Source organism: Salmo trutta, chromosome 32, assembly GCF_901001165.1.
Source record: "Salmo trutta chromosome 32, fSalTru1.1, whole genome shotgun sequence".
Taxonomy (NCBI): Eukaryota; Metazoa; Chordata; class Actinopteri; order Salmoniformes; family Salmonidae; genus Salmo; species Salmo trutta.
The window spans coordinates 10,674,050-10,683,000 of record NC_042988.1 but is presented as its reverse complement, the minus strand read 5'-3'; the positions used below and the strand labels follow the sequence as shown (position 1 = coordinate 10,683,000).

Here is an 8,951-nt window from a genome sequence, read left to right as displayed (position 1 = left end):
GAAGGAGATCCTTCCCTACACATAGCCGTTCATATTATTGTTATTCTCACAGAGTTTCAACTAGCAGTCCTTTACAACACTGGCTGTACTACCTAGGATGCGTCCCAAAAGGCACTATATTCCCTTCATGGCGCACTATTTCTGACCAGGTTCTCATTGGGAATAGGGTTCCATTTGGGACACAGCCGTTGACACCCAGGACGGTCTGCTGCACTGGTCTGACCTCTCCAGAGTCCTGCTGTGGGAGGGGGGGGGGATGCCTGTGAATATTTGGCAAGTAGAAGGATGTTGTGGCATTAGGACTTAGGAGTCAGATCCTCATATGCTCTTAAGGGCAAACAGGGATTCAGACTGGTGCTGGTAAAGCTGGCATTGAGAGGTCTTAATCTTGGCTAGTGGGGCACCAGAGCACACCCAGAAACCCACACATAGGGGGCTGAAATCAGGGGCTGGCGTATAAATCTCAATTTGCATGTACGTGATGCATGTGTGTGTTTGTGTGTGTGTGTATCAGTGTGTGCAAGTGTTAATCATTCTGTCCTGCAGCTTAACGTTCGTCCCTACTGGCATTAGTATGAGGTTTTAGCCCCCTTCTGTCTGTAACTACACCCACACAAGTCCTGCAGCCATAGCTCTCGTGAGTAGGTCCTATTGGAGAAAGCACAGTACCTTCTGAAAGTATTCACATCCCTGAATTTAAAATGGATACAATTTAAATTTTGTGTCGCTGGCCTACCCACAATACTCTATAATGTCAAAATATAATTATATTTATATTAATAAAAAATGAAAAGCTGAAATGTCTTGAGGCAATAAGTGTTCAATCCCTTTGCTATGGCAAGCCTAAATACATTCAGTAGTAAGCATTCTGCTTAACAAGTCACGTAATAAGTTGCATGGACTCTGTGTGCAATAATAGTGTTTAACGTGATTTTTGAATGACTACCTCATCTCTGTATCCCACACATCAAATGATCTGTAAGGTCCCTGAGTTGAGCAGTGAATTTCAAACACAGATTCGACCACAAAGAACAGGGAGGTTTTCCAATGCCTCGCAAAGAAGGGCACCTTCAATGGTAAAAATAATAAAAGCAAACATTGAATATCCCCTTGAGCATGGTGAAGTTATTAACTACACTTTGGATGGTGTAGCAATACACTCAGTCACTACAACGATACAAGTGTCCTTCCTAACTCAGGAAAGGAAGGAACCCACTCAGGGATTTCACCATGAGGCCAATGGTGACTTTAAAACAAATAAATAGTTTAATGGTTGTCGTTGAGGATGAGGATGGATCAACAACATTGTAGTTACTCCACAATACTAACCTAAATGACAGAGTGAAAAGAAGGAAGCCTGTACAGAACACAAATATTCCAAAACATGCATCCTGTTTGCAACAAGGCGCTAAAGTAACACTGCAAAACATGTGGCAAAGAAATTAACTTTATGTCCTGAATACAAAGTGTTATGTTTGGAGAAAATCCAACGCAACACATCACTGAGTACCACTCTTCATATTTTCAAGCATGGTGGTGGCTGCATCATGTTATGGTTATGGTTGTCATCGACAAGGACTAGTGAGTTTTTCAGGACAAAAGGAAATGGAATAGAGCTAAGCACAAGCAAAATCCTAAACCTGGTTCAGTCTGCTTTACAACAGACACTGGGAGACAAATCCACCTTTCAGCAGGACAATAACCTAAAACACGAGGCCAAATATACACTGGAGCTGCTTACTAACACAACATTGAAGGTTCCTGAGTGGCCTAGTTACAGTTTTCTTAAATAGGCTTGAAACTCTTTGACAAGACCTGAACATGGCTGCCTAACAATGATCAACAGCCAACTTTACAGAGCTTGAAGAACAGAATAATGGTCAAATATTGTATAATCCAGGTGTGCAAAGCTCTTAGAAACTGTATTTCATTTTCAATACATTTGCAAAGATTTTGAAAACATGTTTTCACTTTGTCGTTTTGGGGTATTGTGTGTAAACGGGTGAGATTTCTTTTTAAATTCAGGCTGTAACACAACAACACTATGAAATAAGTCAAGGGGTATGAGTACTTTCTGAAGGCACTGTACATGGAAGATTCCTCATGCTATTTAACCTAGATCAGCCCATCCCAGCCCATAGGTACATCCAGCTGAATTATTGTCCATGCGCTACACATCCCTGTCATTTGACCCGCCAGAGCTGTGGGAATGGGGGCCCAATCCAACAACTATCGAGCCTCGAGCAACCAGTTCCAGGGCGTCGTCTCGAGGAACATCTGCTCCTTTTAAAAGGCCTTTATAGCTTCCTATTCATGTGTTGAACCGATAAAGAAATAAATTACCCAGAGATCCCGTCTGTCTCATTCAGTCAGACTCACACGGTGCGATAGAGCTCTGGTTTGAACATTTATCACTCCACCACTGTCCCCAGAGTGGACTACATTCAAAACCCTATAGCAGGACCTCTATACCAGGCGGTGTCAAAGGAAGGACCTAAAGATTTTCAAAGACTCCAGCAAGTCATAGACAAGTCTGGAACCAACAGGACCCTACCCCCAAGCCATGAGACTGCGAAATAGCTAGTTAAATAGTTAACCAATAGCTACCCGAACTGTCTGCATTACCCTTTTTGCACTCTTTTGACTCATCACATACGCTGCTGCTACTGTTTATTATCTATCCTGTTGCCTGGTCACTTTATCCCTACTTACACTAAGTTTACAAAACATTAGGAACACCTTCCTAATATTGAGCTGCACCCTCTTTTGGCCTCAGAACAGCTTCAACTCCACAAGGTGTTGAAAGCGTTCCACAGGGATGCTGGCCCATGTTGACTCCAATGTTTTCCACGTTTGTGTCAAGTTGGCTGAATGTCCTTTGGGTGTAGGACCATTCTTGATACACACGGGAAACTGTTGAGTGTGAAAAACCCAGCAGAGTTGCAGTTCTAAACAGAAACCGGTGCGCCTGGCATCTACTACAATACCTCATTCAAAGGCACTTAAATCTTTTGTCTTGCCCATTCACCTTCTGAATGGCAAACTTACAAAATCCATGTCTCAATTGTCTCAAGGCTTAAAAATCATTTTTTTAACCCGTCTCCTCCCCTTCATCTACACTGCTTGACGTGGATGTAACAGGTGACATCAATAAGGATCATAGCTTTCACCTGGATTCACCTGGTCAGTCTGTGTCATGGAAAGAGCTTGTTTTGTCCACTCCGTGTACAGTGCCTTCGGAAATTATTCAGACCCCTTGACTTTTTCCACATTTTGTGACGTTACAGCCTCATGCCAACTCCTACCGGAGGAGATTTGAGTGTTGGAATGTTCAGATAGTTGTTCCTGTTCCATCCTATGTATGGCTAGAGGTAGCAGAGGCACCACAAACAGCTGCATGGAGAGCAGATGTCGAATGGGCTGCAGTATGGGAGTAGAAGAGGTGTAACACTGGCCGATGGTGGATGTCATTGTTCACTGTCACTCTGACTTAAAGTTGAACTGATTAGGATAATAATACAATCTAGTACATTTCTATGAAAGGAAATACTGGTACTACAAAGACAGCTGGAGCCACCTGGCCTGGTCAACTATTTTATAGCTGTTAAAGGTTAGGATCCCGTCCACTGTCTCCTCACTCCCTACTCCCTCCCTCTTCTCCTTCCTCCCTCCCTCTCCTCTCTGTTTGGTGCAGACAGGCGGCAGGCAGGCTGTAATTGACTTAAGTGAATGTATCCTACTCTTGCACAACCGCTGCTATAAACACAATTAAACATTTCCCAGCAACCTTGCATCCCGGGTGGCAGCTGCCAAAACGTAGCATGGTCCCCTCGGCCAGGCACCTCACTGAGAATCATACCCCTCCTTTCACTTCTTCAGTCATTTGTCCCTCCAGTCATGCAACCATCCGTGTATCCATCCGTCAGGGATCTGTTTATTTTCTCGCTCATCATATCCGGAGGTTCTTCTTGCCCTTCATGTGCTCTGCAATATTGACTTGAACAAAAAAATGCATTTCAAATGTAGAGTAAAGGAGAAAACAGGCGTGGATGAAATTAATTCCATGTCTTACCTGCGGTTTGTTGTTTAAATACTGTATCAGTTATACTGAAAAATGGGCCGAATTTGCGGTGCTATGAGTTCATCCTGTTTTCTAGTCCACGTGCAGTATCTCAGGCAAAGTGACTTATCACACTCAATCTTGAGTGTGTTCCACTGTTAGTGGTCGTATCGGATCTTTCTCCTAGCTGTTATCTGCAGCAGCCTGGACAGAGAAGTGGAGATGGAGGGGCCTGAGTTGAGAGCTATGGCCTTGAGAAGGCTGTCTGCCAGGAGCTAATGCAGGGAGTGGTAGGGAGGGACGAGATAGGCAATCATATCGAACACTCCTGGCTGCTGCAGGGAGAGAAAACAGTGAGAACCTGGCGCCGAATGGCATTAGGCTAAAAGGGCATTAAGCCCCCAGTCAAACTAAATGACAGCAATCTGATTTATATAAGAGGGAGAGAGAGAGAGAGAGAGAGAGAGAGAGAGAGAGAGAGAGAGAGAGTAAATAGTAAATATGAGGGCAGTTAATATCAGGACATTTCAGCACAGTCGTGTAGCTAGCTCTAGCCCAGAGAGATTGATTTGGCGCTGTGATTTCCCCATTAATCATTTCCTATTTTTACATATCAAATAATAACAACAAGCCCTTTACACCCACTGGAAAATCAAATAATGTCATCAATAATAATCCATTCTCATGAGATCATATTTTTTCTGGACTAAGTGTAATACATGAAAAGGGTCATTTATTGAGTGCCTATAAAGGACAGACTTCTTCCATAACAGAGGAACGACTACATTTCCTCTTAGATCAGTACTGAATCAAGTACAACTCCTGACAGAACCTGATGCTTGGCAGTGGCACAGTCTGTGTGCATTCTGTCTTTTTATCGGCTGTTTGTTTATCTGTCTGAGTCTGTAAGTCATCCAGTCCTTGGAGAGAGGGGGGCGAGTGAGGAAGTGACTCATGCCCAGTGTGGGGGCCTGTTTCAGGCTAGGATGTGTCACGACTCCCTCTCGCCTGATCCAGGGGTTAGATCACGATGTCGCTCCTCTCAAAGGTTGTTATCAGGAGCTGTTGTTAATAGATGGAATGTCCGATCATTTCTATGTAATTGTTGCAATCCATTATGTAATGTGCTTATTGGACTGAGTCTGCTGGCTGTGGATACTGTGTTAGATTCTGATAGGCTGTACAGTATACAGAGCATTCCAAAAATATTCAGACCTCTTGAGTTTCTCCACATTTTGTTACGTTACAGCCTTATTCTAAAATGTATTTAAAGAAAAAGATTATGACATAATGACAAAGCAAAAACTGTTTTTTATACATTTTTTCAAATGTATAAAAGAAAAACTGAAATATTACATTCATATAAGTATTCTGCCCCTTTACTCAGTACTTTGTTGAAGCACCTCTGGCAGCGATTACAGCCTCGAGTCTTCTTGGGTATGACGCTACAAGCTTGGCACACCTGTATTTGGGGAGTTTCTCCCATTCTTCTCGGCAGATCCTCTCAAGCTATGTCAGGTTGGACGGGGAGCATTGCTGCACAGCTAGTTTCAGGTCTCCAGATATGTTCAATCAAGTCCGGGCTCTGGCTGGACCACTCAAGGACATTCAGAGACTTGTCCCGAAGCCACTCCTGCATTGTAATGGCGTGTGCCTAAGCTTGTTGTTCTGTTGGAAGGTGAACCTTCGGCCCCAGTCTGAGGTCCTGAGCGCTCTGCAGCAGGTTTTTCATCAAGGATCTCTCTGTACTTTGCTCTGTTCATCTTTCCCTCCATCCTGACTAGTCTCCCAGTCCCTGCCGCTGAAAAACATCCCCACATCAAGATGCTGCCACCACCATGCTTCACCATAGGGATGGTGCCAGGTTTCGTCCAGACGCTTCGCATTCAGACCAAAGAGTTCAATCTTGATTTCATCAGACCAGAGAATCTTGTTTCTCATGGTCTGAGAGTCTTTAGGTGCCTTTTAGCAATCTCCAAGCGGGCTGTCATGTGCCTTTTACTGAGGAGTGGCTTCCATCTGGCCACTCTACCATAAAGGTCTGAAACGTGGAGTGCTGTAGAGATGGTTGTCCTTCTGGAAGGTTCCTCCCATCTCCACAGAGGAACTCTGGAGCTCTGTCAGAGTGACCATCAGGTTCTTGGTCACCTGCCTGACCACGGCTCTTCTCCCCCGATTTCTCAGTTTGGCTGGGCGGCCAGCTCTAGGAAGAGTTTTGGTGGTTCCAAACTTCTTCCATTTAAGAATGATGGAGGCCACTGTGTTCTTGGGGACCTTCAATGCTGCAGAAATGTTTTGTTACTCTTCCCCAGATCTGTGCCTCGACACAATCCTGTCTGGAGCTGAATTGACAATTCCTTTGACCTCATGGCTCAGTTGTTGCTCTGACAAGCATTGCCAACTGTGAGACCTTATATAGACAGGTGTGTGCCTTTCCAAATCATGTCCAATCAATTGAATTTACCACATGTGGACTCCAATCAAGCTGTAGAAACATCTCAATGATGATGAATGGAGAGCTCAATTTCGAGGGTCTGAATACTTATGTAAATAAGGTATTTCTGTTTTTTATTTTAAATTTGCAAAAAAAACTGTTTTCCCTTTGTCGTTATGGTGTATTGTGTGTAGATTGAAGAGGATTTATTTATTTAGTCCATTTTAGAACAAGGCTGTAACGTAACAAAATGTGGAAAAAGAGAAGGGGTCTGATTACTTTCAGAATCCACTGTATGTGGTGACAGGTGGTCCAGTCATGAGACATTGAATCCTTCCTACTCATTCTAACCTGAATGATATGAATCATAGAAACAACACAAGATAGGTAGTATTATTCTGTCTTTCTCCCTTATGTTGTCTTTGTAGTCGGAGATATCAGTGTGTCACATGTTGATTGCAGACCATGTCTCTGTGACTTACATGTGAAATGGATGGTCGGCTGAGAAAGGGAGAGAGGGAGACAGGGATGATATGAAGAAACAGACAAGCACATAATGTACAGTACAGAGAAACAAACAGATGGTAATGCCCCTTTTTTTATTAACCCCCCACACACACACACACTCCCCAAATCCCTCCATTGGTCCCTCCTTTCTCCCCAGAGAGGATGAGGTTAACAGATGCCTGTGAATCAGTTAGACCAGAGACCCATAACAACCTCTACTGTAATTAACGAGGCCGGTTGGCAGAGAGGAGGACGCCCCTCGTACCATGTGACCTCTCAGAGACCAGGGGTGTCATGATGCTGATATACACACATATTCCAGGTCACGACAGCAACATTGTGTGTGTGTGTGTGTGTGTGTGTGTGTGTGTGTGTCTGTCTGTCTGTCTGTCTGTGTGTGTGTGTGTGTGTGTGTGTGTGTGTGTGTGTGTGTCTGTCTGTCTGTCTGTCTGTCTGTCTGTCTGTCTGTCTGTCTGTCTGTCTGTCTGTCTGTGTGTGTGTGTGTGTGTGTGTGTGTGTGTGTTGTGTGTGTGTGTGTGTGTTGTGTGTGGTGTGTGTGTGTGTGTGTGTGTGTGTGTGTGTGTGTGTGTGTGTGTGTGTCTGTGTGTGTGTGTGTGTGTGTGTGTGTGCGCCAGTGTCATAGTGCACGAAGGCATAACATACATAGAACATTTCCATATCATTCTGTGTCATGAAGGCATTTTAGTAAATCCAGTTGCCTTGCACCAGTCAAAACATAGTTATTACAAAAACATAAGAGCGGCTGTGTCATTCGTTATATAAACACTAAGACAGAGGAATGGCTGTCTGTCACATCTTTATCCTTTATTGATGTGTGTAGGTACGTTTATGTGAGAATGTGTTTCTTTATTTGAGAATTGTGACTGTCTTTGTGTGTGTTGGTGTGTTTCTCTGTGCTTCTCACTTGTTACCCCGAGGACCCTGGGAGAAATCCTCACATGGCACAAAAGCACACAGACAACACCTGCCCTCCTGTATTACCATGAGAATACAGGGGGAACCCCTTATTCAGACGCTGTGTGTCTCTGTGAGAGAGCTACACGTTAGCGGACAAAGGAGAAGCAGCCGCTACCTAGCCAGCGTCCACAGCACCGACACAGGAGGAGAGGGGGAGGGGACCGTCTCTTTTCCGTCTCTTTTTCCTCCTCTAGACTGATCGTGAATGAGAGAGAGAACGCGCCGAGTATCAAAGACAGCCGGGTGAAGGCAATTAACCAGGTGGGCAGAGGGGAGAGGATAGGAGAGAGGGATTGAGAAAACAGAGGGAGAGGGTTAATGGAGGAGAATAGATGCTCTGTTCTGGAGGGTACTGACCATAGACAGTATGCCCTGTAGAGATATCATATCAGATAGCAATATAAAGATCCCAGCTGTCAGCTCCAATACAGCTCCAAAGCCGTCTGATGCTGTAGACAGAGAGAATGAGAGAGAGGGGTAGAGAGAGAGAGAGAGAGAGAGAGAGAGAGAGAGAGAGAGAGAGAGAGAGAGAGAGAGTGAGAGAGAGAGAGAGAGCGAGAGGTAGAGTGAGAGAGCTGGGGGAAGGGGAGGGGAGGGAGGACTGTGAGGGGAGGGGAGATTTGAGAGAGAGAGAGAGAGAGAGAGAGAGAGAGAGAGAGAGAAAGAGAGAGAGAGAGAAAGAGAGAAAGAGAGAGAGAGAAAGAGAGAGAGAGAGAGAAGCGAGGGAGAGGGGAGGAGGCGGACACTCTGTAGCAGCAGGTTTGTGAGCGCAGAAGCCGGAGGAGGAATCGGAGGGAGAGAAACAGTGTGGCTGCAGTGAGGGAGAAGAGACACATACAGAGAGAGAAGGACAGAAAGAACGTAAGGAAATCTGTGTGTACATTACTGTCATGTCTGCTCCTTATGTTTTGTATTTCTGGTCTTTCTGTGAAGCGTCAGCTAGAGGAAAATGCTCTGTGTTGTTTCTCTGCC

At 44.7% G+C, this 8,951-nt stretch overlaps 1 protein-coding gene across 1 annotated transcript in view; it reads left to right on the top strand.

Moving 5' to 3' along the window:
• Positions 1–8,712: 8,712 nt before the first annotated feature.
• Positions 8,713–8,951, top strand: part of mpp3a (MAGUK p55 scaffold protein 3a) — a gene marked incomplete in the record, with an annotated part of 14,175 nt that continues 13,936 nt past the window's right edge. Inside the window, 1 exon segment of the mRNA XM_029727514.1 lies at positions 8,713–8,840.